Source organism: Camellia sinensis, unplaced genomic scaffold (assembly GCF_055761805.1).
Source record: "Camellia sinensis isolate YWXY unplaced genomic scaffold, ASM5576180v1 Unanchor1, whole genome shotgun sequence".
NCBI classification, from domain to species: domain Eukaryota; kingdom Viridiplantae; phylum Streptophyta; class Magnoliopsida; order Ericales; family Theaceae; genus Camellia; species Camellia sinensis.
The window spans coordinates 13,512,256-13,521,738 of record NW_028128987.1 but is presented as its reverse complement, the minus strand read 5'-3'; positions in this window follow the sequence as shown (position 1 = coordinate 13,521,738).

Sequence of the window (9,483 nt, the reverse complement as noted above, 5' to 3'; positions counted from 1 at the left end):
ATTGCGAGCGTGCCAGTAAGGATTAATCAGTCCTTACAGAAAATTAATTGCCAACCAATTATCAGACGATTGTATTTTAGTTTTTTCAGCCTCAATGAAGAGGACTTTTACTGGTGGCTTGATTTAGGAGAATTAAGAAAAATAACAATTAAATGAAGAACAGTTGAAGTATTTCATTAAAATGAAAAACTTACAATGATCCAAACTCAGTCTCGCAGAGGTTTACAGCAACAATCTACTTGAAACTACTCCTATGAATGAAGTACAGTGCAGGAATTTAAAGTACAGGAAATGTAAGACTAGAAATGTAGAACTGGAAATGTAAAATAAGTAGAATAAAACTGATTTTTTGGATCTGAGTCTGGGGCTTTTTCTGGGACCTTCTCTGCTATTTATACTTCTCAAGGATGACCATCGAACTGTATTTCCAACCGTCGAACTGCTCCTCCATGATCGCTGATCATGTTGCTGCCATCATTTGCAGTTGGGCTTCCCTCCTAAATTTGAATTTAAATATGAGTAACCGTTGAAGCCATATCACCATGCATTTTTTGTTGATCCACTGCTACTCAGATCTCGTAACAACCAATACTAACTGCCACGTGTACGATCAGGATCGAAGACTTGAATAGTTTTCCTGTATTACCCTTATTCTGCCACGCGTCGAATTGTAATTGGCTTGTACAAAATATGTAGCCAACATTACCCCCCGCACTAATATACCCAATACTTGGTGATATTAGTGGATCAAGATCTTTTACCCACGTCTTAAAACATGCATGGGCTTTGCATTCTTCTAGAAATGCAACTGTCATTCATCATCTGTATTAACTCCCCTTCAATCTTTTGAACACCCCTACCACCTTAGTATTCGAACAGACTGATACATTTTTATGGCCGAATCAATTTCCTCCTCCATTGATCGAGCACACGAAGAGTCATCTGATGATGCTATCCCTCCTCGAAAGAACCTTCATGCATTAATTAGCCACCTTTACCCACCTTTCTATATTCAGGTCATAGATGCCTTTGCCAATTATCAACCCTTGGACTACGAACACATTGCCCTTAATCCTTTGATTCAGAAACTTACAAATATGGACATGGGAAATTCTTCTTTTGACTCACCCTTGGACGACGAACGAACTGCTCTCAATCCTTTGATTCAGAAAGTTGCAAATATGAACATGAGAAGTTCTTCTTCACAACCCTCTGCATGGGATAAGGCTGCAGCTTCTTCTTCTTCTGGGACTTCTAACTGGACACACTGGTCAAAACCTGAGGCCTGTGATTTAAGGGAGCGGATCAACCATCACTTTGTCGAGTTTACTGACCCTTTAGAGTTCCCTTCCTATACGCGAAGCTCTGTGGTCTATCTTTACGTGCCCATCGATCATCAACGCAGTTTGGAGGAAAATCTGCTTGTAGCATGGTATACATCCTCCATGCCTACAAGGATAGTGCATGCTGCCCGATGCCTCAAAGAGGCACAAGGGTACAATCCATCATTCTTAGCCTAGAAGGTGAAGATTTGTTCTTCTGACTGGCTCGATTATATTAATGCCTTTGTTCCTTCTGCCCTTGCTCCATCTCCTAAAATAGAAGCATCCACACCTTCTCTTCCGCCAAATCCTTGCTGGACAGAGAGACTGAGGCTTGCCCTCTCCGCGGATAAGGTTTTTCCACCTTACAAACCTTCACATTCCCCTACTCCAGCTGAGCGGAAGCAAGCTCAACTTCTGCTCACGGCTTTCTCTCACTTGCCCTTCAATGTTCTTGAGGACGAAGTCCCTCTCAAGAACCTTTGATGGGCTTGTGATATTCTGACTCGGGGTCATGTCCTCAATCCCCTCACCCAAGCAGAGCTTCACATGTTTTGGACCAACTTCCATTGTTTCTCCACTGGCATCGGACCTCTATGGCCACCACACAATCTTTAGACCAACTCTCGTCCCTTCGAGTTTATGCCCAGTATGAAGCAGAGAACTTCATTGAAGAATTCGATGATTTCAAGAATAAAGATTCTGCGTACTGGGATGACTTGGATATAGACGAATTGGAACAAGGATTGAGACAAATAGCATTCGAAATAAAGGCGGAAGAGCTCTTTTACGAAGTGAGAGCACATCAACTCATGCAGCCAATGTTAGAAGAAATAGAGGATAGAATAAAGAAAGAACAGAAATTCATTGATCATAGTTGGACTAAATTTCATGATCTTGTTATTTATTCTATTCCTTACTTTTATGAACTTGAATTCCCAAAGAGGGCCATTCAATGTAATTGCTTTTGCTTTAATACAACTAAGACTTTTCTCTTTATTTGGCATTGTTTGATCTTGTCTCCATTTGTCTTTAAAAGCAAATTTAGGGCTTCGAACTGAACAATCTTATCCTTTGAATCTAGACTCAATTGTTTAAAATGAAATACTAAAAACCAACATCAACTTTTCCAATTTATGGAATAATAGTTGACAATTTTTGCTGTTTTTCATTTAGAATCAGTGCTTCGAATTCGACAGTCCTACCCCTTAAAGTTTATTTCGATCATAACCAACATATGGTCATGGTCAGTATGATCAATCAGTTTTAAATTGACCATTTTTCCCTAGAATAACAGTCCATACTTTCAAAAATATGAAAGCTCCTTTTTACGGCTGCACTGTTTTAGTCTAGAAAGATAATCTTTCTTAAATATATACAAACCAATTATTGGTTTTGATGTTTCGAACAGTAATTCCCATCCTTAAGGGATCTCAAGTCTTGCTTCGAAGGATATTACTTTCATTGAGAAACCTAAAACAGGTCTTTAATCCCTTCGAAGTAAACGAATACTTGAGCATTCTTTCATCCATAAGTTTGAAATGTACTTCGAAGCAGTTTATTATTTGACTTTTGGCGCCAAAATATGGTTTTGAAGCCAAATACTATACTTCGAAGCTGGTTTCAACATCTGGGATGTGTTTTTCTCTCCAAAAGTATCAATATTGAAGGAAGCTCTTCGTACTAGTACTTTTAGTACTTAACGAATTACGCGATATATCTTCCAGACACAAAGGTTTTTCAAAACCCTTTTTATTTCATGCTCTGAAATCACTCGCTCGCTCAAAACACAAACCCTTTTCCTCTGTTAACCCCCTCTTCCTTGCCTCTTCCTTGCTGCTTGCTACCAATGGACTCTTCTTCTTTGAAAGTGCTTGCTGGTGATTGTATAAGCCTAACCATGGCTTTGAAAAGATGTATTGATGAAGAGATCACCAAGTTAACATCTACTGAGTCAAGCGCCATAGACAGCCACCTCTTCGTTCCTCGTCACAGCAACAAACAAGAATACGTCTTGGGTTCCATCTTTCGAGAGGCTCCTGCTCAACTTCCAGTTTTATACCCTCGTCTGGAGGACCATTTTCTTCTCTACGAATGAGGGCTCGACTGGGGAAATTGGAGGGTGACCCAACCTCATCGCTGCTGGCCGACATTGAAAGCTGAATGGGAAGAATGGTATGACAGAGTTGTACCTGCGCAAGAAGACGACCTGCAAGAGCTCTGTATTCTCGATGCCCTCCGTCTTTCCAGGTTTATCATTCCTGAAGACCCTTTCTTGATTCTCGCTGCTCTTTGTTTTTGGAACATGGCTTTCAATTTTTTCCAATTTCGGTGTGGCATGATGGCTCCTACCGTTCTTGGTATTTGCCATCTTTTAGGGCTTTCACCCATTGGCTCTCCTTTCACTCTCGGCTATCTAGACCTTCCTGTTAAGTTCTCCCTTCCACCCTTAAACTCCTCTTACAGTGATTTTGTAAAGGCCGAAAATAAAAGGATAGGTCCCGTGAGAGATAGAGAACTTTTTTCCTTCATTTTGTACTGGTTGTGCAAATTTCTCTTTTGTACATCATCTCAGAGGATTATGTCTGAGTTCGCTCCACTTGTGAAGGCACTTGTTTTGAAAAAACGCATAGCCCTGGCTCCTTATCTCTTAGGCCATGTTTGTAGAGCCTGTTCCCAATTTTGCGAGAAACCTCTTGATGTGAACCAAGGGGGTCCCCTTTGGGTGCTCCAACTCTGGCTCTTTGCTTACATCACTGATTTGCATCCCAAATGCTTAAAATTCCTTGTTCAGGACCCTAGCACTTACGGGGAAAAATATGCCAGAGTTGTTCTTTATCATGCTTCCTTTGCCTACTACTTCACATTTTTTCGCCAACTTCCTATTTCTCCACCTGCTATCTTCTTCTGCCCCTTTGATGCCAACGAAGGACCTGCTTGGCTACGAACATTCTTAGCTGATAAAGAGTGCTCTACCCCACCCCACAAATGTATGTAGGCTTCTATTTTGCTGCCGAGGGAGCTGTTCATTGGCACTTTAAACCCTCGAGCTTATAAGTGTATAGCTGAGGTGTACTGTCCTTCTCAATTTGCCAGGCAATTTGGCTTAACTCAGGGGATTCCCATTCTACTCTGCACTCTCTCGAATGTCTATCTTACAGCCAGAGACCTGAGAATACCCAAATCAAAACTGGAAGAAGCAACATTCAAACTGTTGAAAGAAATGAGCGAGTTCAAATTTGTCCCATTCCTTCCTTCTGGCTTGGCTCTGAAAAGATTTCAAAACTGGTGGACAGCCAATATGGAAATGCGCCTATCCGTACTCCCTCATGACTTATTGATAGGGTTAGGAGTGCCTTCTAAGGCCAAATCAACAACAGTTGAGAACATCCCCTCTCTTTCCACAGCTGTCAAAACTGCTCCTATAGCCTCATCCTCTCCTGCTAGAGTTACCAGAGCTGCTTCAAAGAGGGGTAAGTATTTTTAGGTTTCCCCTTAGACTCTTTTGTTTGTTTCCTTTACATTCATACCTTTTGGTGCAAGGTCTCCACAAGAAAAATCTCCTAAGAGGGCTGAAATCCTAGCTACTCTCAAGGACAAACAAAAGTAGAAAGAGAAAAGAAAGCTGATACTCACTCCTGAGGAATCTGAATCCTAGATTGAAGAAGAAGAGATTGAGAAAGAACAGAAAGTGCCATTACAGAGGAGAAAGAGGAAACAGATGACTGTCTCTCTTTCGCTTGAAGATCCCACTCATGAGACAGCTGCCAGAGTAGTAGAAGAGGAACTCACTTCTGAAGAATTCGAATCCCAAATTAGAGAGAAAGAAATTGAGAAGGAACAGGCAATACCAATACAAAGAAAAAAGAGAAAGAAGATGACTGTCTCTCCTTCTAATTTGGTCGAAGACCTTATTCATGAAGCAGCTGCTAAGGCAGTAGAACAAGAGCATTCTAAGGCCATAATTGTCTTTGAAAGAGCTGAGAAGAGACGGTAGTAGCAATTCTTAAGAGATGAAGCAGCTGCGACTAATGCGATCCAAAGGGAAACTGCAAGAAGGCGACATATTGCTGAGCACTATTCCCTTCGAAGCTCTCCTATTGCTGCTATCACTTCTGAAACAAGTAATTTCTTTCATGTTTCTACTGTTTCCCCCTTATCAAATTTTTGGTATTGAAACTTGACATTACTTTACATCTCTTCTTTTGCAGCAACAACTACTGAGCCTATTCTTCCAATAAGGACTCCCTCCGTTTCAGTTGAAGTTGATCAGATGCAAAATGTGAGGGCTATTCAGATAATACTCCCACTTCCTAGGCCTACATTCAATGTACCCTCCTTGAGGCCAAGCATTCCTGCATCTCTTTCCTTTGGATTAAATCCGTATCTTCCTTACTTATCTTTGGATCTACCTCAATTCAGTTTTCTTTTGAGCCTTGCTCTTCCCCTTCCTCCTAAGGAAATTTCAACTGCTGCTCCATCTCTGATGGTAGCTGATTCCCCTACAGAGGGTGCTGGCAACTCTCCAACCCATGGTTTATTACCTTTACCTACTTCCAGCCCTTCTTCCCTTGACCTATTAGTGGCTAGGACCATAGAGACTGCTAAAGATGCTCCACCCATTTCTCCTATCCCTATGTAGTCCTCTGTGCCTTCCACCACTGCTCTTTCTGCACCCCTCATGTCCACGGATGAGGTAGATATCTTCGAAGCAAGACTAGCCAGTCTTTTCGACATGCCCTCTACCTCTCCAATAGCTAATGATGAGGCTGAGCCATTAGTTCTGGCTGATTCCTTATTAGAAATTCTTGAGAGCTCTTCTTCCTCAAGTAGTAAGCCTTCTGCACCTCTGATGGACTTAGACAGCTGTCTGGAGTTATTGACATCTTTTTCAAGGATTCCTTTCGAGGCTTTACAAAGGCCTATAATAAGAAATGGCTTCCTTCAGTGCTGCAAAGATGTTGAGCAATCCAATATACCTGTCTCAAATCATCTATCTCAAGCAGCAGCTACTATTGACTTTTACATCAACATTTGTCATGCTGCCAAGGCTGCAGAGGAGAAATTAGTGAGAGACCAAAGCTTTGTTTCCACAGTACATGCTGAAGTCTCCGGGCTAAAGGAACAACATTCCTCTGTCTCCTATTTTCAAACTCAACTACTGGAGAGGAAAGCTCAACTTGAGGAGGAGCTATCTGCAGTGAACCAAGCCTTAATCTGAACTGACACCAAACTACAGATCACCAACCAGGGACTGGCTGACCGAAAGCGGGAAATGACCATAGCCATTCAGTTGTTTTCATCTTTTAATAATAGAGCATCCATTGTAAAAGAACAACTGAGGCATTGTAATGACTTTTGGGCCAATTTATGGCATAATGTATTCAACTCTTTATGAAAGACAAATTCTTATTTATCATTTGAGTATTTTTGTGTTCTTGTACTTGGCATTTATTTTACTCCTTGTGTTTCCCATATAGTTGGAAAATAAGGCTTCAAATACCTGCCATTAATCTTTTTGGGATGTACATATCCATTCAAATTTCTCAAATGGTATGCTCCAAAAGGAAGGACTCTATGGACTTGGTATGGTCCCTCCCAGTTAGGTGACCATTTGCCAAACTTATGGCTTTTAATCTCTATTGGGAGTATGGTTTTCCACACCAAATCACCTTCATCAAAGCCAATGTGTTTGACTTTTTTATTATAGTTTTTGGCTGCTTTTTTCTTTTGGAAAAGAATGCTATTTAATGCCAGAATTCTAGCTTCATCTATGCTTTCTAATTCCAAGCACATACTCTGATGGTATTGCTCAAGATTTAACTGGTCTTGACATTTTACCCTCAAGGACTTAACATTAATTCCTACAGGTAACACTGCATCATGCCCATCTACTAAGGCATAAGGAGTGACTCATGTGCTTGACCTTGGGAAAGTTCTATAAGCCCACAATACATCCAACAACAAGTTATGCCAATCCCTAGGATTGTCCTCCACAACTTTTTGTATTCATTTTTTCAGGGACTTGTTGGAGGATTCAGCTTGACCATTGGCTTGCGCATAATAAGGGATGGAATTCACAAGGCTAATTCCAAACTCTGCCACAAAAGACTTTACCATTTTCCTATCAAACACAGTCCCATTATCAACAGTTATAGTCTGTGGGATACCAAATCTGTGGATTAAGTTTTTAATGAATCCAATAACCTCAGTTTGGTCTACAGCCTTGTATAGCTTAGCTTCGACCCATTTAGTAAAGTAATCAGTGGCCACTAAGATGAAACAATGATGCTTCGAAGAAGGTGGGTGTATTTTCTCCATCATATCCATGGCCCATCCTCTAAATGGCCAAGGTTTTACTACCGCATGCAGGTCAGTTATGGGCACATGCCTGATTGTGCCATGCTTTTGACATGCCTGGCAACCCCTTGCATATTCTATGCAGTCTTTAAGGATAGTTGGCCAATAATAGGAATGCCTTCGAAGCAACTACCTCATCTTCACACCCGGCTAGTGAGCACCACAGATACTTTCATGAACCTCAACCATAGCTGTTAAAGCTTCTTTTAGGCCTAAACATTCCAGCAATATACCATCTCCTCCTCTTTTGTAGAGAGCATTACCGTATATGATGTATTGCATAGATTGTAATTTAATTTTTCTACTAGCCTTTGAAGATGGGCCAGCCAAGTACTGTATTATTGGATGCCTCCAATCTTGCTCCTGTAAGTCATTATGATTGACTTCCAGGACCACATTCCTTTTATTTAAAGGTGGCATTGATTTCTGGTATGTTGTTTGGCTTATGTCCCTTTGAGTATTATCCCTTCTCTTGAAATTCGAAACTTTCTGAGCCACATCATTAGCTCTATTATTCAAAAATCTTGGGACATGAGTTACATTTGCTATTTGAAATTGAGAAAGCAGATGTAATGCAACAACATAGTATGACAACATGCTTATACTCTGACATTTGAAAATCCCTTTCATTTGGTTAACCACCAATTGAAAATCTCCAAATATGTCAACTGCATGAACCTGTAATCCAATAAGAATTTCCAATCCCACTATTAAGGCTTCATATTCAGCTTGATTATTAGAACAAGTAATTTCATCCACTCTGAAATCATGTGTGGCTTCTATTCCTTGTGGTGACTTAATCACTATACGAATTCCAGTTAGGCCATTGGCTTTCGATCCATCGAACCACATTTGCCATGGCTCAACACTAGCCATACCAAGTTCCATTATCTCTTGGCTTTCTGTTTGAGATGGATGGTCTGCCAAAAAATTGACTAAAACTTGTCCTTTCACTGCCTTTTAGGGAGCATATTCTAAATGAAATTCTGATAAGGCTAATACCCATTTTCCAATTCTTCCCTTCAACATAGGTCTAGATAACATATACTTAACCAAATCTGTGGTTGCAATTACCAAGACAGTTGTAGGCAAAAGATAGTATCTTAATTTCATTGCAGTAAAATACAATGCAAGGCACAACTTTTCTACAGTTGAATATTTACATTCACAAGAATTTAAAAACCTACTAAGGTAATAAACAGCTTGCTCCTTGCCTTCTTCATTGTCTTGGGCTAAGAAAGCTCCCCATGAATCTTCTGCTGCAGCTATGTACAACTTCAAGGGCTTATCACCCTTTAGTGGCATCAGCACTGGAGGGTTGGCCAAGTAGGCTTTGATACCTTCGAAAACAATTTGATGCTCTGCTGTCCACACAAATTCCTCTTCATCTTTTAGCCTTAATAAAGAAGAAAATACTTTAGTTTTCCCTGTAGTGTTAGAAATGAATCTTCGAAGAAAATTAACTTGTCCAAGGAACTTTTGTAATTCTTTCTTACTTGATGGAGGTCTGACTTCAATGATGACTTTGGCTTTATTCTGGTCAATCTGTATCCCAAGAAGTTTCCAGATGATACGCCAAAAGCACACTTAAGAGGATTGAGTTTCAGCTTGAACTTTCTCATTCTTCAAAGGCTACTTCTAAGTGAAACAGAGGCCCCTCCATGGATTGGGATTTAACTACAATGTCGTCAATATAATACTCTAAATACCCTCCAATGAGGTCATGAAAGATAGTGTTTATAGCCCTCTGATATGTAGCCCCAGCATTCTTCAGGTCAAATGACATTTTAACCCATTCGAA